At 45.0% G+C, this 21,112-nt stretch overlaps 1 protein-coding gene and 1 pseudogene across 2 annotated transcripts in view; both read left to right on the top strand.

Annotated features, from left to right (window-relative positions):
* The window catches only part of OLFML2A (olfactomedin like 2A), a 367,694-nt gene that overhangs the window by 184,425 nt on the left and 162,157 nt on the right, over positions 1-21,112 (top strand). The window lies entirely within an intron of this gene.
* LOC309559852 lies at positions 7,988-9,047 on the top strand (annotated as a pseudogene). The gene has a single exon. The product of its transcript is annotated as an uncharacterized misc_RNA (transcript).

Here is a 21,112-nt window from a genome sequence, read left to right as displayed (position 1 = left end):
ACACTGGTTGGTGCTAGGACATATGACACTCTTAGGGATCTCCTTTTCCATGAAAAAACAGCAACTAAGACTTTGGCAGAGCTCCTGACACTGTTAGGGAATCACTTCCAGCCTAAACCACTAGAGATTGCAAAAAGATTCTGGTTCTATCAGCGGCAGCAGCAGCCAGGTGAAGATATTAAGGCTTATGTGCTCGCCCTTCGCAGACTAGCCTCAACCTGTTCTTTTGGGGAGTACTTACCGACTGCACTGAGGGATAAGTTTGTCATGGGACTAAATAGTGAGTCTAGCCAAAAGAGGCTGTTAACAGAGGAAGACCTTACCTTTACAAAGGCAATTGAGATAGCTTCAGTGATGGAAATGGCTGTGAAAGATACAGAGGCATTGAACCCCCAGAGCAGAAGGGAAGAGGTTAAAGAGGAAGTTTTCAGAACAGCAGTCAAGCCAACTGCAGCTAACTGTAAATATAGACCCTCACCTACCCGGGAGTCAGCTTGCTACCGTTGTAGGAATACAGACCATGATCACAAAGTCTGCCGGTTTAAGGATCAGCTCTGTCATAATTGTGGTAAGGCAGGCCATCTGAAACGAGTCTGCCGTAGTAAGAAGGTGCGAAATAAACAACCTCCGAACACCAGGACAAAAGCATATATGGTGGGAAGATATACATCGTCATCTGAATCAGGGGATGAGGAAGTGCTCCACAGATTAGACATACATCATATGCATTCAGCACCCTCAGCAATGACTGTAGAGGTAACCGTGGAAGGAAAGAAACTCAAGATGGATGTAGACACAGGAGCAGCAGTTTCAGTTATCACCCAGAAACAATGGAGAAAACTTCTGATCCGAACAATTGTCCGTCCAACACCAATCAAACTGCAGACATACTCAAAGCAGATACTGCACCCACTGGGTTATGTGAAAGTACAGGTATCCTACAAGGGTCAGACAAAGAGAATGCCATTGTATATCCTAGAACATGGGGGACCCCCTCTCTTTGGGAGAGACTGGATTGCTCACTTTGGCATGCCAGACATCGCCATAAACCCCTGCAACACCGTGACCATCCCATCAAGAGATAACGAGGGGAAACAGCGATTCCCACAAGTCTTTGATCACCATTTGGGAAAAATAAAGCATGACTGTGTGAGACTCAGGCTGAAACCCAATGCCCAGCCTAGGTTCTTCAAAGCTCGGACGGTACCTTTCGCACTCCGAGCAGGTATGGAAGCTGAACTAAGCCAGCTGGAGGAACAAGGTGTCATCTCAAAGGTAGAGCACAGCGAGTGGGCATCACCAGTTGTACCAGTAAAGAAAGCGAATGGGGACTTACGCATTTGTGGCGATTTCCGCATGGCACTAAATTCTCAACTGGAGATAGACCAGTATCCCCTACCCAGAGTAGATGACATTTTTGTCTCTCTTGCAGGAGGTCAAAAGTTCACCAAGCTTGATCTCAGACAAGCTTATTTACAGTTTGAGGTCCACCCTTCGTCCCGCAAGTTTATAACCATCAACACTCACAAGGGACTGTATGAATACAATCGGATGGTGTTTGGGGTAGCCTCCGCCCCAGCCATTTGACAACGCAAAATGGATGAGATTTTGGCGGACATTCCTTTCACACAGTGCCTGTTAGATGACATGCTCATCACGGGCCTGACGGACCAGGAACACAAGCATAACGTGGAGCTTGTGTTGTCGAGACTCCAAGAGCAGGGTCTAAAAGTGAACTTAGCGAAATGCCAATTCATGGTACCTAAATTGGAGTTTTGTGGCCACCTTGTGGATGCAGAGGGTATACACACCACGGAAGCCAAAGTTGATGCTTTAGTAAAAGCTCCAGCCCCAACCAACATCCAACAGCTGCGATCATACCTGGGCTTGCTGAACTATTACCACAAATTCCTGCCGGATCTAGCACACCCTTTGTTTCCATTAAACAAGCTTTTGGAGAAACACTCCAGATGGAACTGGTCGGCTGCATGCCAACGTGCTTTTGAAGTTTCTAAGCGAAAGCTGTTGGCGTCACGCATGCTCGTGCACTATGACCTCCAAAGGCCTCTCACCTTGGCTTGTGATGCCTCACCCTATGGTCTAGGGGCTGTACTATCTCATGTTTTACCAGATGGGTCAGAGAAACCTGTGGCATTCGCCTCCAGGTCTGTGTTTTATGGGGAGACCGAGTGATCGTGCCACAGACCCTCCGGAGACACATTCTGGACTTGCTACATACTGGTCATCCCGGGGGCACACGCATGAAACAAAAGGCCCGAGGCTATGTGTGGTGGCCGAACCTCGACTCCGATATCACGACATATGTGAATGCGTGTGCTGGATGTGCACAAACTGCAAGAGACCCTCCTCGAGGGTGCGTCCAGCCCTGGACTTGGCCCACGGTTCCCTGGTTTCGTTTACACTTGGACTTTGCAGGCCCGATCAGAGGACACACCTTTTTGATCATTATTGTTGCCCATTCAAAGTGGCCTGCAGTCATTCCTGTTACCCAGCCGATGACTAGGGCGACGATTTCCATACTGTTACATCTCGCTGCTACGTATGGATACCCCAGAGAAATTGTCACAGACAACGGTGCACAATTCACAAGCCAGGAGTTTCAGAGTTTCCTGACTGCCCACAACATCAAACACAAGTTGACCGCACCTTACCACCCGGCTACAAATGGTTAAGCAGAAAGGTTTGTACAGACCTTCAAACGCTATTTAAAAACTACTGTGGCTACAAGTAAACAACAGTCCCTGTCACCCCAGCAGCTGGACTCCTTCCTTTCTGCTTACAGAACCACACCACATGCAACCACTGGGAAAACTCCAGCTGAACTTCTTTTGGGTCGGCAGCCATGGACTGTTTTGGACATGCTCCGCCCTCAAACGGTCCAGGAACATGTATGGCAGTCCCAAGACAAGAGGGTCGAACACAACGAGATTCCCCGGTTTACAGCCCAGCAAAAGGTATGGGCCCGATCTTATGGCGCTTCCAACACTCGTTGGCTTCCTGCTATCGTCGCAGAGACTTTGGGACCCAAAATGTATAGGGTCTGCCTGGAAGATGGTTCCATTTGCAGACGGCATGCGGACCAATTGTGTCCTCGTTCTCAGCTGCCCGAATCCCTGACATCGGCTGCACCTCCAGTGTCTCAAGGATCTGCTCCTACCGGATCAGGAGGCATTGAGACTGATGCTTGGGGGGACTCTGAACTTTTGAACTCAGCTCCAACAGAGCCCTCCAGCCCTGGTCCAGAGGTCTGTTCACCCTCTGAGCTAGGGGATATATTTTTTGTTTTTTTTTTATCATAGTCACGGATTAATTTACAAACGTCTTATTTTTTAAACACGGGTCCCTAGAATAGCACCTTTTTAAATCTGAGTTATTCGCACAAATAAGCACTTTAATATAATTTATTTATTATTATACATACCCTTGATCGGTTTAAAATTATATTGCACTTATACACTTCATCCTGTATTTCACCATATTAATTGTACTATTTCACTCATATATATATTTTTTACTATATAGTTTCACACCCCACAGATAGGTTTATATTAAATTCTCGTTGGTTCACTGGCCAGACCTCCTAACCGGCTATGTTCACCACAATCACTTTTTATATATACAATCAATACATATAAAAAAAAATGTTTTGGGGGTGTGCGCACTGTTATTGCACTATTGCACTTTATGTGTCTATATAAGATATATGTGTATATATATTGATTTGCAATTGCACTGGTTTGCATTTTTTGCACTTTATATTCATATTTATTTTACATCTGAGAGAATCCCCTGTATACAAGCTATTGGTTTTACTTTAACCTTCCACACATTTTTCAGGCAGCGCCAACTACCTCATTTCTTTTTACATTTCTTGAATGTGGTTCACCCTGGAAAACCATTGTTTTAAGGTCGGTAGGCTAGTATGTTTCCGGGAGCTAGGGATGCAAGCCTTTGCAGCCTTCAGTATGGGAATTACTAGTGATTTCTTATATCTCTTCTGGGACATAAGCGTGAGGTGGAGTAATACTGCTTCCGATTTATTATGAAATTTGAAGTCTGTTACCTGCTGAATAATGCCCGCTCCTGATGACGTCACTCTGACGAAACGCGTAGGGAGGAGCTTTGAGTGTCATTGCGTCACTCCCAGCAACGTCCGGTAACAGGCTGTGGAATGCATGGAACCCAGATATCCTGGACAGAATATTGATGCTGACTACCGCTGTCTCTATAGTAAGTGGATATGTTATTTTAATAAATTATATGTTACTGGTACACTATGGGCTATTGGTATTGTCTTTCCTTACTAACGAGGCAAACCCGATGAGAGCTGACCGAGGGGTAAGAGATCCGGACATCACCATATTGTTGAAAGGCCTGAGACCCCCTTTAGGGGACTGCTTTTTTGTGAGTGTGGGAGCACCGGTCACTTTACATTGTCAACTTAGGAGAACTACTATCACTTCCAATTATACTGACTGATATTCTGCTATTGACATTCTGGGACTGCAGACCGGCCGGCAATATTCTGGTTCACAAAGCTTGATCCATCCCTGGACATCATGGTGGACACCCCGCCAGCCATCCACACTCGAGGGATGACACGCAAGGGGCAGAACGAAGCGCCGGTTCTCGACTGTGAAGATGGTGCCACCGTGGCCTTGCTGAAGGGGACACCACGCAGCACGGAGAAAGAGAAGGGGAAGAATGCAAGCATGAAACCACAAAAGTCCCTGCAGAGTCAGGGTAAGGATCCCCCCAGTGACATGCTGTACTTCACTCAGAAGCTGTCAGGAGCCCTGGGGACACAGCGGATGGATGCTTCAGGGGGCCCTCCAGAACCAGCGATGAGGGAGCAGGATCAGGCATCCTTATCTGCGACTGACTTTGACTCCCTGTCTGCAGCTTCACAATCCCTATCCTTGCAAGATAGTGAGGGGGCAGAGCAGGAACAGCCTAAACTGGCAGACTTACTCAGAACAGTAAATAATTGCACTGCATCTGTCAATATATTGAAGGATCAATTTGGGGGTCTAAGGGAGGATGTCTCCCTACTACGCCAGGATTTACAGAAGATCCGGGAGAGAACCACAGCGGTGGAAAGCCACGTTAGCGACATTGGAGATCAGCTGCCTTCCCTCACTCGGGACACTAAGTCTGCTTATTAGCTGGCAAAAGAGGCAAATGATAGAGTTGAGGATATGGAAATCCGCCTCCGCAGAAATAACGTGTGCATAGTGGGCCTCCCCGTGCGAGCTGAAGGGAGAGACCCCACAGCGTTTGTGGAGAAATGTCTTGTGGAGGTATTTGGCAAAGAGGCCTTCTTGCCATTCTTTGCGGTGGAGAGGGCCCACAGAGTGCCACCTCACCCGCCTTTGCCTGGGGGTACCCCCAGGTCTATGCTGGCAAGAATACTGCACTACAGGGACCATGAAGCGGTGTTGGGACAAGCGAGAGATAGAGGTAATGTTCAATTTATGGGTACCAGGGTGTCCCTTTATCCAGATTTTTCAGTGGAGGTCCAACGACGCAGAGCTAATTTCAGGGATGTCAAGAGACATTTAAGAATTTTGCAACTACCGTATGGTATGCTGTACCCAGCAAAGCTCCGCTTTACAACACAAGGTCAGGTACAATTCTTCAAATCTGCAAGAGATGCGGCAGCTTGGGTGGACCGGAATGAGCAAATCATTCAATATCAAGGTGAAGAGGTGGAGGGAGACTGAACTGGGAATTTCTGATCGGCTGCCCGATGACAAGGTATGCCTCACCTTTACTGTTTAGTGCTTTCATCCTATTCAAAGTATAAAGTTCTCTGGCTGTGGGGACAATATATTGCGGCTATGTTTTTGTACACTGTCGTATTGGTATTTTACAATGCATTTTGGCGGTGCTCCGGCTTCTCGTCACATATCTGGACGATATGTCCCATTGCTAGTGGATGGGGATTTCAGCTGTTTTATGGATCCCGCTCTGGATAGACACCCGACTCCTCAGGCCTTTCCTCCATCTAGGGGTACCACCCTGGTGGGGTTGGCATGGGAAGTAGGCTGGGTGGATGTCTGGAGAATTAGGAATCCAAAAGCTAGACAATTTTCATGCTTTTCTAAGACTCATGGTACCCTATCCAGAATTGATCTTGGAATGAGTACCCCGTCTTTACTCCCGTATGTATCTGATGCAATTTATAGGCCTCGCAGTGTGTCTGAGCACTCTTCCCTGGTAATATACCTTAAGGTGGCCCCATATAGTACATTATCCAAAGCCCTGTGGACATTTAATATGTTCTGGTTGAAGCTATTCTGTTCCCATGAAAGTATCGAGATTAATCTATGTGAGTTCCACTCATTCCAGGAACCAACTGGTTCTAGTGCAATTCAGTGGGCGCTTTTTAAAGCTTACTTGAGGGGATTGCTGATAGTAGAAATAACCAAGATGAAAAGGGTCTCCACAGGTTTAAAAGCAGAAGTGGAATCTAGGGTGCAGGAGTTGGAACAACATACATAGCAAATCCTTCTGACACGGGTAGGGGGATTGGCAGGCGTCTCAATCAGCTTATGGGTGCCTGCTGACCTCGTCAGCGGAGAAGAAGAGATTCTTTTCCAGACAGGCATTTTTTGAGGAGGGGGAAAAGACTGAAAAATCCCAAGCAGAGCCCATGGTGAGAGCACCAATGAAGATTATGAGGGAACTGGCAAGTTTTTTATGAAACCCTTTACCTTCCGAATACCCCCTATATGCCTGAGGCGCTGAGACAATACTTGTTAAGAATACCCTTCCCCAGACTCACAGATACCCAGAAGCAAAGGCTAGATGCACCGCTCACTATAGAGGAACTCCAGGAGGCGATATGTTCTTTTCCCAATTGTAAGGTGCCCGGGGAGGATGGTATCCCTATGGAAGTTAAAAACAATACTCTGCAGTGGCGCTCCCAAGGTTGCTGACAGTCTTTAACGAGTCACTAGATAGGGGTGTTTTTCACCCTTCTATGTACAAGGCGAATATGATCCCCGCCAGATAATACTGGTTATAGAGCACTGCTATCACTAGACGCCGCAAAGGCATTTGATCGTGTAGATTGGGAATACCTATGGGCGGTAATGGAGAAATTTGGGTTTAGATTAACATATATATCCTGGGTACGTCTTCTCTATGCTAAACCACAGGCTGCTATTAGGGTATTTGGTAACTTGTCACAATACTTTGGCTTGGGGATGGGAACGAGGCAAGGTTGCCCTTTATCGCCCCTCCTTTTTGCATTGGCGATTAAGCCCTTGGCGATTTAAATGAGGTCCCATCCAGATATAGAGGGTTTTCGTTATGGAAATATACAGGAGACGGCGATGCTATATACTGATGGCACATTGCTTATGCTGGGTGACAAGGATGCCTCCCTTAAGGAAGTCATGATTACGATCATAGAATTCGGAAAATTCTCAGGTCTCCAAATTAATTGGTCGAAGTCAGCTTTAATGTTACTGGATGGGAATGAAACGCAGCCTATAATGCCTTTGTGTCATATTCCTATTACTAACCACTTTAGGTACCTGGGGATCCAGGTTAGGTACCTGGAGATCCAGATTTTTGTAGACAGAACATGAACCCTCTCCTTCAGAGGTTCAGGGACTGGATCAAAATATGGAACTCTCTGTATTTGTCGGTAGCAGGTTGGGTGAATCTGATAAAAATGGTGCTCATGCCGCAGTTGCTCTACCTGCTCCACAATACCCCTATGGTGATCCCCTTAAAAATCTTCAGGATAATTAATTCCCTTTTTCGTGCTTTGATCAGGAAAAATCGTACTCCCAGAATAAAACTAGAACACTTACCGAGGCCCAAAGGTGAGGGAAGGCTTGCTCTGCCCAACCCATGGCTGTATTGCTTGGCAGCTCAACTACAGCACTTGATAGGGACTATGAACACAGAAGAATAAATAGATGGTACAGAGGTTAGCTCCTCTTTAGTGGTGATGAGGTATACTATCTGCAGAGGTCCTGTTTCGCAGGCATTGGAGGCACAATCTTTTGAAAAGCCACATAAACTCTACCCAACATACAATCTCATCCAAAAAATATGGAATAAAATTAAATATCTGCAGGGAGCGAGGGTTTATACTAAGTTCAGTCCTATTTGGCTAAATAATACCAATTTGGAGATAGCCAAGCTGCAATCGGGGGCTAGGTGGAGGGAATATGGCGTTACACACCTTAAGTACATTTTTCATAACGGGGTGCTCTTGTCATTCACGGACCTCCAGATCAGTTACAACTTGCCATCCTCCATGCGATTTCTGTACATGCAGCTGCAGCACGCGGTCAAAGCACAAAGCAAATCATCAGAATGGATTTTGTCCTCAACCCCAATCTTCGGGATTGCGCGGGATGCTAAATCCTCCAAGGGTTTCATATCACAAAGCTATATAATGCTTTTACAATTTTATTCAAGGCAGCACCACCTGAGAGTGATGGAGAGATGGGAAAGGGATATAGGTCTAATGGATAATGAGCAATGGGAGGAGGCTTTCCCGCTCGCTAAATGTAACTCAAAGATTGACCCAACTCTACATAATATTGAGGGTATATTATACTCCCCATAGATTATACTTGATGGGTCTTCAAATTGATCCTGTTTGCACAAGATGTCAGAGAGATCACGGAGACCTAATCCACCTACTATGGAGATGCCCCAAGCTGCACCCCTATTGGGCGGGAATGGTACAAACAATTAACACAGTGTTCCATGTGACTCTAAGGCTGGCTCCTGAGGCATGCCTGATGGGAATGCTGGGAGAGTGTGACTGGGATGTGTATACGAAAGAGGCTGTCCGTAGAGTCTTGTTTCAGGCAAGAAGATTGATTATGGTACACTGAAAGTCAGAAGACCCTCCAACATTAGGAGAATGGATCAATACAGTGGGCAGTGTGCTGAGAATGGAGAAAGTCATATACCAGCATAGGGGTATTGCATCCAAATTTGAAAAACTTTGGGCATCATGGTTGAATAACCCGGGCTTGCCCCGGTGGATCTAGTGGTGGAAAGGCTACTTGGTCTTAATGCCTAAATGCAATTGAATGCCCCAATATGTATATTGGCAATACAATTTAAAAATGTGTGCATGTTGACTCCAAAAATGAGTACTGAATGATGGCTTTTCTTTTGTCTGTGATGTGTGACAAGAAAATGTTGTATAATGTGTTTCTGATTTAACTGTGTATTGGCATGTACTGCTGGCAATGTAATGGTGCTATATCTTTAATAAACATTTTGTTTAGATAAAAAAAAAAAGAAAAAAAGAAAGTACAACAAGGTTTGGGACTTTACATGTATCTCCTAGGGTGCAATAACACGTACGCACAAAAAAGACTGATTTATTTATTTTATTTTCCAGATCTGAAGATGTCGCTAGTTTACTGACATTTATGTGGCTGCATACATGGATCCATAGAAAGCAATGGGCTGCATTAAGATCAATAAAAAAATGAATGCCTGGGGCCCCGAAAAACAATGCTTTTATTGGTGTCGGTGTGCAAAATCCCTTATGCTGTGCTTTTACTGTTTGCAACCTGCAGCTTGCTATATTAATATTGGAGCAATTAGAATTTTCTCCAGTTGGTGAAAGTAGAAGAAGCCATGTCTGGAATATCCATAACCCTCACTGTTAAGTAATCTGAAAAGGAAAAGTTAGCACAGGCGGTGAACATATTTTCATATGGAAGGCTTTAGGCTGTGCTTTGTAGTTGCAGACTATAAAACTGAAAAACTGCACATGCACTTTTAATACACTCTATATTACATTTTGAGAGAATGGAGATGAATTCCAGAGATAACATTCAATCTTTCCTCCGGTTTTGCTGTGCTATCTCTATAAGATGATGTAATATTAGAATGTGTCATTTATTTAAGGTAAAGGTCTAAATATAAGAGATTTAAAGCCCCAGTTAAGGCAGCAGAAAAAAAATCATACCCTTGCAAGTGCAAGGGCCCCAGTGCAAAGATGTTTTTTTTTATCCAAAAATCCAAGCTTTAATGAGGGCTATGCAGCATTCTTAAAATATATCTGAAGTCAAGGCTTGTTCTTTCTTAATTCTGGATAGTGGGAAGTTGGTCACAACCATATGGGACACAGTAGGCTGGGGACACGGCTTGCTGGGCACTACCAAATGGAACATACTGTATAACAGTGCAAGTGGGGGGCATCATAAGAAATACATAAATTAATTCATTCAATTACTATACCTGTTTGGGGGATGCCTTTAAGCTATATGTAGTGTTATGGAACAGTACGATCTTCACAACCGTGTCAGCTTCAACAACACAGCTTTACCAAACAATGTGTATGTTTGTGGTCTGTGCTACATCACAGTGTCAGGTAATAATCTGCCAACATTTTGCACAGAAAGAGAAGGGTATGGGTTGCTGGTGAGGAGAAGGAGAGTTGGGGTGACTAGATTCCCCGCACTGGAGCAATAGCTGCAGGGGAATAACCTACAGCCATAAACTGTCCCTTCTGCAACACAGGAGGAAGAGCAGGGAGCAGCAAATAGAGCAGGGGTAGGGAACCTATGGCTCGCGAGCCAGACGTGGCTCTTTTGATGGCTGCATCTGGCTCACAGATAAATCTTTAATAAAGGGGGGCGTGTCCGGACGCGAGCCACGCTGGACGTGTAGTCCCAGAGCTCCGCTGCGTCTTCCACTCAATCCAGTGCCATCCGCGTAGCTGTGCCCGGTGCCAAGGAGATTTCTGTACCCATCGATGGTACACTTTGTGGGCTACCCACCGCTACCCTCAGTTCATCTCTGGGTGACCGGATTGCCGCACTACGGACGCGTGCTGTGCATCTGAGGACCTTGGCATTCACCGCTCGGTAAGGAGACCTGCCATCCGCTCCCTGTGCCCTGACAGACACGATCTCCTTCCCCTCTGACACCCTGGGGACCTGTGGGAGCTGCCTCTCACATTCACTTCTGAAGCCTTCAGCGGCCGGCCGCAATTTTCTCAGGACCTATACTCACCTCCATTACTCGCAGGCCTGCAGGCGCTTCACCACTCCGACCTCATTGCATACCTGCCTGCTCTGCTCTCTTCCCGACCGGACTACAGGCACTTTCACACGGCTCCATCTACTCACTGTATAGCTGCGGCCCATGAATATGAATATTAAATAAAGGTTCCCGGCCCCTGAAATATAGTGTATGGCTCTCACGGAATTACATTTGAAAATATGTGGTGTTCATGGCTCTCTCAGCCAAAAAGGTTCCCGACCCCTGAAATAGAGGGAGAAAATAATGTGGCCAGGGGAAAAGGCAGGCAGCATCAGTGTTCAGTGTAAAATCTAATGGCCATAGGCTGCCTGCCCTTGCCTTTATTAAAAAAAGGGACAGTTATGTCTAAAGTGACAGAAGAAAGCTTGCATAACCAAAGGTGTAATTGCCATCATCCCAAATAATATCTGCAAATTGAATTCCTCTATTTTGTGGGATTGTGAAGGGCAATTAAACTGTACCATTGGAGCATTAAATATAAATAGTGCTATAATGCTTGAAATATTTCTGTATTTTATTCCACATGTTAAAAAAAATCCCAAGAAAGAAAATGAGTATACATCACAAAACAGTAAAGACATATACAAACAAGATTCTCATAGAAAAACTAGAGCAAGGTCGGTAATATGTAACATACTGTATCTCACAAAAGTGAGTACACCCTTCATATTTTTTTAAATATTTTATTATATCTTTTTATGTGACAACACTGAAGAAATTACAATTTGTTACAATGTATAGTAGTGAGTGTACAGCTTGTATAACAGTGTAAATTTGCTGTCTCCTCAAAATAACTCAACACACAGCCAATAATGTCTAAACCACTGGCAACAAAAGTGAGTACACCCCTAAGTGAAAATGTCCAAATTTGTCCCAAAGTGTCAATATTTTGTGTATCCACCTTTATTTTCCAGCACTGCCTTAACCTTCTTGGGCATGGAGTTCACCAGAGCTTCACAGGTTGCCACTGGAGTCCTCTTCCACTCCTCCATGACAACATCACGGAGCTGGTGGATGTTAGAGACCTTGCGCTCCTCCACCTTCCGTTTGAGGATGCCTAGCAGATGCTCAATGGGGTTTAGGTCTGGAGATATGCTTGGCCAGTCCATCACCTTTACCCTCAGCTTTTTTTTAGCAGTGGTCATCTTGGAGATGTGTTTGGGGTCATTATCATGTTGGAATACTGCCCAGTCTACGAAGGGAGGGGATCATGCTTTGCTTCAGTATGTCTCAGTACATGCTGGCATTCATGATTCCCTCCATGAACTGTAGCTCCCCAGTGCCAGCAGCACTCATAGAACCCCAGACCATGAGACTCCCACCACCATGCTTGTAGGCAAGACACACTTGTCTTTGTACTCCTCTCCTGGTTGCTGCCACACACGCTTGACACCATCTGAACCAAATACATTTATCTTTGTCTCATCTGACCACAGGACACAGTTCCAGTAATCCATGTCCCTAGTCTGCTTGTCTTCAGCAAACTGTTTGCGTATTTTCTTGTGCATCATCTTTAGAAGAGGCTTCCTTCTGGGACGCAGACCAATTTGATGCAGTGTGCAGCGTATGGTCTGAGCACTAACAGGCTGACCCCCTCACCCCTTCAACCTCTGCAGTAATGCTTGCACACCTATTTCCCAAAGACAACCTCTGGATATGACGCAGAGCACGTGTACTGTACTTCTTTGGTCGACCATGGCGAGGCCTGTTCTGTTAAACCACTGTATGGTCTTAGCCACCGTGCTATAGCTCAGTTTGTGTCTTAGCAATCTTCTTACAGCCTAGGCCATCTTTATGTAGAGCAACAATTCTTTTTTTCAGATCCTCAAAGAGTTCTTTGCTATGAGGTGCCAAGTTAAACTTCCAGTGACCAGTATGATAGAGTGAGAGCGATAACACCAAATTTAACACAGCTGCTCCCCATTCACACCTGAGACCTTGTAACACTAATGATTTACATGATGGGCAGGGAAAATGGCTAATTGGGCCCAATTTGGACATTTTAACTTTGTGGTGTACTCACTTTTGTTGCCAGCGGTTTAGACATTAATGGCTGTGTGTTGAGTTATTTTGAGGGGACAGCAAATTTACACTGTTATACAAGCTGTACACTCACTACTTTACATTGTAGCAAAGTGTCATTTCTGCTGAGTAAAACTGAGTGACGCCGAGTAACGCTAGTCATGGCTAGGCCGCTGTATCACTTTGCCCTTAGCTGTGAAGTATATTTGAATTAGCTTTCTGGGGTACACTGTATCCTGAGGTAAACTGGACTGTGCTGCAGAACAACTTCAGGGCCCTTCCTGGCACCCCCTTTGTTCCTAATCTTCAGGGTCAACTACACGGCACCCTCTTTACTGATACACTCCTTGTGTGAGCTGGCTCCTTGATCCCCTGACTTCTCTGGAGTGGTCCCCTCTTCTAGGCAGACCCTTAGGTACTCACAATACTGTTTTTCCCAAGATGATTCTGCCAGCAGCTCCACTTGTCAGCACTCTGGATCCTCTGCAGCTCAGCTCCACACCTGGTTCACTAGGCCGACTGCCTAAGACCACCTTCCTCACACTTGCAGAAGGAGAGACAGCCATCCACCTCCTCCTGGGACTTTACTCCTGCCAAAAGACACCCTGTCACATGTTCCCTTAAGATTTATTGCCCATCCCAGGATGCATTGCGGCAATGCTTTGACTCAATGATCTTTATGATGTAAGTGTCTGTTACACATGATTGTATATTATCATGTTATGTTTGTATACTGGATGGATTTAGACTCAATTATGGCCATTTATGATTACAGAGTGGTATATAATTCCTGATGAAGGAAAAAGTTGAATGTTTGAAACACATTGGAAGTTTCCTGCTCTGAATAGCATCCAATGTACCTGATGTGCAAGTATGATGCAAAGCCATCAATGAATAGCTGGAATTATCACTTTGGATCTCCTACATTTGTTACATATTACCGACATTGCTCTAGTTTTTCTATGAGGATCTTGTTTGTATATGTCTTTATTGTTTTGTGATGTATACTCCATATTTTCTTTCTTGGGAGTTTTTTTTTAACATGTGGAATAAAATACAGAAATATTTTAAGCATTATAGCACTATTTATATTTAATGCTCTAATGGTACAGTTGAATTGCCCTTCACAATCCCACAAAATAGAGGAATTAAATTTGCGCATGTCTAAAGAGACAGGCAGTGGTTCTCCACATGGAGGTAGTAGGTCTTTTATTTGTTTTTCTTTTGTTTGTTTTTATTAATAGTGTTTACATTTGTTTAGTATAGTTTTTTGTTTTCATTTATTTTTCCTTAGGGCTCTTTCACACGGGCTTTCCGTGTGAGAGCTCCGCTGCGGTCCTTTTTTTTTTTTTCACGGAGCGGATGACATTTCTGTCATCCGCTCCGTAGGTCCGCATATCATCCCATCCGTTTGCGGATGATATGCGGACCTAATGTAAATCTATGGGGATTGCGGATGTCAGCGGATGACACCGCTGACATCCGATTTTCCTTCCTTTCCGTTTTTTGAACGGAGGAAAAATAGGGTTCTGTTCCGTTCGAAAAAACGGAACAGAACTGAAAGGAAGGAAATCAGATGTCAGCGGATGGTATTCCGCTGACATCCGCAATGCCATAGACTTACATTATGTCCGCAAATCATCCGCAAAAAAATAGGATGATTTGCGGACATACGGAAAGCCCGTGTGAAAGAGCCCATAGGGTCCTTTCACACGGCCGCTCCGTGTGTCCGCAAATCATCCCATCCGTTTGCGGATGATTTGCGGACATAATGTAAGTGAATGGCACTGCGGATGTCAGCGGAATACCATCCGCTGACATTCGATTTTCCTCCTTTCAGTTCTGTTCCGTTTTTTCGAATGGAACAGAACTAGGGATGCACCGAATGTTCGGCGGCCGAAATTATTCGGCCGAAAATAGCCAAAAAAGCACTTTCGGTGTTCGGCCGAATAAGTAAATAGGCTGAATAAATTTTGCCAAACAAATTTATTGCCGCTATCACGGTATCGCGGTTATTAACATGGCCCGATATCGTCGTGGTGGGTGCACCGTGTATTCTGACTGGTCTGGGCCGCCGTATCTGTGTCTCATCGGCTCCTCCTGCTGTCTGTCACGGTCACCCACACTGTCTGCTACTGGCCGAGCCAAGGCGAGCGGCTGCCAGTTGGTTTGGAGCAGTGTGGGTGGATGGGCTTGTGGGGCGGAGGCGGAGCCAGCGCACGAGAGCAGCGGAGTCGGACTCGGCGGAGCAGCTTCAGGCACCACGTGACAGCACCACGGCAAGACACAGTGACACCGGACCGCCGGTGAGTTAGTTTATGATGACTCGATAGCGGTTCATACTATGATGACACCTATTATTCATTTTCCTGTTATGTCTTATCTACCAAATAATTTGCCATTATGCCCAGCCATTTTTGGGATTTGTGCAGTTTGTGCACCTCTGCCAGGCAGCATAGACAGTCACTGACTGGAGTGTGATTGTAAAGCAGTGTGGGGAACTACTAATACTTAGCCCCGGTTCACACTACTGCGTGTGCGGTGTTCGCATGTCATGTCGGAGCGCACTGCTCCGACATGACATGCGATCAGCTGTGCGGTGCGAGTTTAGCCATACAGTTTGTATGGCTAAATTCGCATCGCACCCGCAGCAAACACGCACAGGAGGCATTTTTGCTGCCGCATCAGGATCGGATCGCACAGCGGTTCACACTTGTGCGATCCGATCCTGTGCGAACTGCACGATCGCACTGCGATATGCGATCAAACTGGGGGTGTCGTTAAGATTACATTGACACCCCCAGCGGATCGCATATGGCAGTGTGAACTGCCTGGGGTGCGTGTGCGATGCGGGAACAGGCTGCGAATTCGCAGCCTTCTCGCATCGCATCAGTGTGAACCGGCACTAAGTGCACAGAAATCACTGCAAATCCCAGACTGCATCAATGTTAATCTAGGCTCAGGGCCCATTTCATTAACAGAGGACAACACAAATGCACCTGCATTTCATTACATTTCCGCACATTTATGTGTATTGCTATGGGCACTTCTATGCATTTTTATACATGTGTGTTTTTTTTTTTTAAAGGTATATTTCCTAAGACTCAACTGTTGTAGGCAAGAGGTTTGTTGCCTTTATGCACATTTATGTGTGTTCTTGTATGCAAACGTCTGCATAAAATCACACATCTCTGGAACACAGATACAGTGCTCTGGTGTGAAAATAAATGGAAAAAATGCGAAACACCGCGTTCGGTATTCGGCCTTCGGCCTTCGGCCAAGCATTTCATTATTATTCGGCTTCGGCCAAGAATTTCATTTCGGTGCATCACTAAACAGAACCCCATTTTTTCTTCCGTGTAAAAAACGGAAAGGAAGGAAAATCGGATGTCAGCGGTGTCATCCGCTGACATCCGCAGTGCCATATACTTACATTATGTCCGCATATCATCCGCAAACGGATGGGATGATATGTGGGCATACGGAGCGGATGACACTAATGTCATCCGCTCCGTGAAAAAAAAAAAAAAAAGTCCCGCAGCGGACCTTTCACAAGGAGCGGCCGTGTGAAAGGACCCTTAGGGCCATTCCTGCCAAACATGAATGGCACAGGCATGACAATGCAAACTAGGTAGTACCTATATAAACAGGAATCCTGGCCTAAACTCCACTGTGTTCCTATGCAGAAATAACAAAACCTGATGGCTCTACAATAATGCAGGAAGTACAAGTGGCAGCAAATAGATAGTGGAAATTATATGGGAATTATATAAACTTACAAATCTCATAATGCTGTCCCTGCCCTAGTCAAGCAGACATAGCAGACAGGATGTAACTGGTATGGTTACAAGCAATCATATACAAGGACTACTGGTTGTACCAAGGATGATCTGATTATATATTTAAATGTTTTCTTTTGTGATAGGAAGATTCTGGGTACAGTCCAGACTATTCGGTTTTGAGTTCCTATGAAATTATAAAAATGTGTGGATGGCACAAGGCATTCAGACTCTGCATTTAGTGAACTTTTGGTTCTCTACATGAAAACAACATGTTTCTTCTAAATCAAGGTAGCGGAATCATTAGAGATTTAGATCAGAGGACTTCTGTCACTTCCATTTGGTTTCTGCTTTGGACAGCTCTTGAATTACAGGCAGGACAGTCTGTGTCTATTGCCAAAGGTCTATATACCTATGGAATTATCTTGCTATGTTTCTGCATCAGTAACAAAGATATTTAACTCAAGCCAAGTTAAATTCCTAGCCTAAAAAGGATTGATGTGGATGCCAAAGGTCTTTTACTGAGCTTACTTTATTGTGGCGATCACATGGAGGCCATGCAGATCAAAGCTCATGAATATTTCTGATTGCCAAAACAGAAATTACTCTTCTGCCTGAAAAGATGAAGATTTTGATTAGAATGCACAAACCAACTTTGCTTAATCCCTTTCTGTTGGCCCCTTAAAAAATCTTAACTCTGCAGGCATTTCATGGACTTCTTGATAATTTGATCACTGTGATCAGGGCCGCTGTTAGAAATCATGGGGCCCTGTACAGCACTCCTGACGGGGCCCCCCCCAACTCCGCCTACACCCCCGGGTTGCAGCAGAATAGAAGCACTGACTTTATCTGCGTACACTTCGAAAATGGAAAAAAGTCCCCCCTCTGTTTCCACCTCCTAGGCCCCCTCAGTTTACCTGACGGGGCCCAGGCAAATGTAATTTAAGCTTGGGTGGGCAAGTAGGAGTGAGGGTTTGAACTAGTAAAATCTATTTATTCATTTAGGCAGAAATGAACAATAAAGCTGCTCTGGGCCCCCCTGTCTTACTAATGGGGCCTGGGCCCAGTAGAGCAGGACTGCCTTATCAGCGGCACTGACTGTGATTGATTGTCTGTGTGACTGGTAACGGTCGATGACAGTGCAGTCACAGTGCTCTGGGCTCACAATTGAGCATCCTCAACACAAAACAGTGGCACATACTATATTGTATATGTGGCAGCATATGGAAGTAAAAGGATAAACAATGCAATGCTTGTGGCGGAATCACCTTTTTTGTTGTGGAAAAGGAAAGAAATAGCTGTTTATGCAGCCCTTTTCTAAGCTCCTAAAGAATGTATTTTTTTTGTGAATGATTAATAAATAGTGTGACAGTAGAAGACTCTGTCACTATGTGTAACGTTCATGCGTTTTTGTTAGTGGATGGATTTACAGCTGCAGAATTATTACACTCAGTAGCCTTGAAGAGAATCTGTTGAACAAACATATCCAACTCTCAGGACTTCATCACCGTGTACAGCCTGTTATATACCATATATATATTAATAGATGTTTAATGGAGGGATAGAATATATGAGGATGTATAGATGAGAGACAGGCTATTGTATGGTGAGCACTAGAAGTAGTATTAGGAGAGTTGCAGATGATGGTAAAGCAGATAGGTTCTGATGTCAAGTATAGTGCAGATGGTAACCTAGTGCAAGGATAGTTAAAGGTAGTCCCAAGAGCTAACAGTCTATGCAGATGATAGCGAATAGATAGATACAGATAGTCTTGGTAATTGCAGTAGATGACAGTAGGAGATTGGTTAGTAAGAATCCCCTGTGGGGTACTTATCACTTAGATAGGTTAGTAGTAACAGTGTCCATTGGAGAGAGGTGATCCCGTAGCGAGATACGGATCACCAGCGAGGTTTCCGGCTTCAGTTCAGCAAGGGAGAATGTCAGCAGCTCCGACTTCACAGGAGTAGGTGCGATGAACATGTGGTGAAGGTGAAAACAGCATGCCAGGGGTGATCGGGTGGCGAGACACAGGATCCGAAAACAGGTTCAGGTAGCGAGATACAGGAACGTGTAGATCTGGTATGCTGACTTCAGAGAGCGGGACGCTCCAACCATGGCGGTTGAACGAGCCATGAGTGAGAGCAAACCGGCGATTGAAATAGCCGCTCATAGCGGCGCTCGGCAATGATGTCATCCGGTCTTAAAGGTATATGCGTCCCTTGTTACACAAGATGGGACGCAATTAGCAGAGGAGAAATATGGAGACAAGGGTACCAGAGGTACCAGAACATTACAGTACCCCCCCCCCTTAAGGCCGGCTCCGGAAGGCCTCTAGAACTGTTTTTTCTGGATATTTTGAGTGGAAATTGCGAATCAGTCTAGGGGCATGTATATCGGAGGTATCCAGCCAGGTGTCATCTTGGGGCCCATAGTTCTTCCATCGTACAAGATACTGGAGTCTTCTTCTATTGAAACGGGAATCCAAAATTTCTTTTATCTCAAATTCTTCTCCACCTTCCACTTGTACAGGAGGTGGAGGTGAGATAGTAGGCCTTATTCCTTGGTTAGGAACATGGGGCTTCAGTAGAGACACATGGAAGACAGGATGTATCTTGAGGTCTACTGGCAATGTGAGTTGTACTGCAGCTTTTCCAATAAGCTTCTCTATTGGAAAAGGTCCCAGAAATAGAGGTCCAAGTTTTTTACTAGGGATTTTTAGTCTCAGATTTTTTGTAGAAAGCCAAACAAGATCCCCCAATGGCATATTGGGGAGAGGGTTTCCTACGGAGGTCGTAGTACTTCTTTTGTTGGCTATGAGCATGGGATATGGTATTGTTGAGTAATCCCAGAGAATCCTTTATCTGGGCAAGATAATCAGATGCCACTGGATTACTTGATGGCAAGATTCGTGGAGGAAGGAGTGTGGGATGAAACCCATAATTCAGGTAAAACGGACTTTGCTTAGTAGTGCTATGAGTCGCTTTCGTTTAGGCGAATTCCGCCAGCGGGAGGAGATCTGCCCAATCGTCCTGTAGATACGAAGTATAGCAACGCAGGTACTGTTCAATGCACTGGTTAACTCTCTCTGTCTGTCCGTTGGTCTGAGGGTGGTAGGGAGAAGTAAGGTTACGCTCTATTCGCAGTATCTGACATAGAGCTAGCCAAAACTTTGAGATGAATTGTGAACCACGGTCAGACAGCAGTGTTTTTGGAATACCATGTAACTTAAAGACATATTTCACAAGTAATTCCGCTGTTTGTTTGGATGAAGGTAGTTTTCGGATAGGAGTGAAATGTGCCATCTTGGTCAGATGGTCCACTGACACCAAGATGGTGTTTAATCCTTTGGAAGGTGGTAGTTCCACTATGAAGTCTAAGGATACCACTTCCCACGGAACCTGGGGTATCGGTAAACTACAAAGTAACCCCGATGGTTTTGTGTTGTCAATTTTAGACCTTGCACAGATATCACAAGATGAAACAAACTTTTTTACGGTTGTCTTCATGTCTGGCCACCAAAATTGCCTAGTGAGTAGATTGAGAGTTTTAGTCATACCCATATGTCCTGCCATAGGTACATCATGCGACAATTCTAAGATCTTGGTTCGCATAGTAGGGGGTATGTATAATTTATCGTTGTAGTAGGAAGCCGAGGAAGCCTTCTGCGTCAGTAGTTAGTTGTGGTGGAGGTGAGTCCAATCCTATGCTGTGCAAAATCTCCTCCTTCAGGGAGCGAACGACTCCGATAATACGTTCAAGTGGTATTATAGGAACTGAGGGAACCTCAGTACAATCTTTCTCGGGTAGTCGTGAGAGTGCATGCGCTTTTTTATTTTTGTCTGCGGGCGTGTAAGTCACTAAAAAATTAAATCTCAGAAAGAATAACGACCACCGTACCTGCCGGTGGGAAAGAGTTCTATTAGTTTGAAGGTATTGAAGGTTTTTGTGATCAGTATATATCAGAATTGGCAATTGAGTGCCCTCAAGTAGATGTCGCCAATTCTCTAACGCCAGTTTTATGGCTAATAACTCCTTCTCACCTACTGGGTAGTTCACCTCGGGGCTACTTAATGACTTTGAGAAGAAAGCAACTGGGTGAAGAGGTGAGGTGTTTGTTGGTCGTTGTGAGAGAACTGCTCCTACTGCCATATTAGACGCATCTACCTCCAAGATGTATTGAAGGGATGGGTCTGGATGGCATAGTATGGGGGCAGTAGTAAAGCTTGATTTCAGCAGAGAGAATGCTCCAT

Source organism: Pelophylax lessonae (assembly GCF_965119305.1).
Source record: "Pelophylax lessonae genome assembly, chromosome: 7".
NCBI classification, from domain to species: Eukaryota; Metazoa; Chordata; class Amphibia; order Anura; family Ranidae; genus Pelophylax; species Pelophylax lessonae.
The sequence above is the reverse complement of the archived record's forward strand: the minus strand, read 5'-3'. Positions and strand labels throughout refer to the sequence as shown.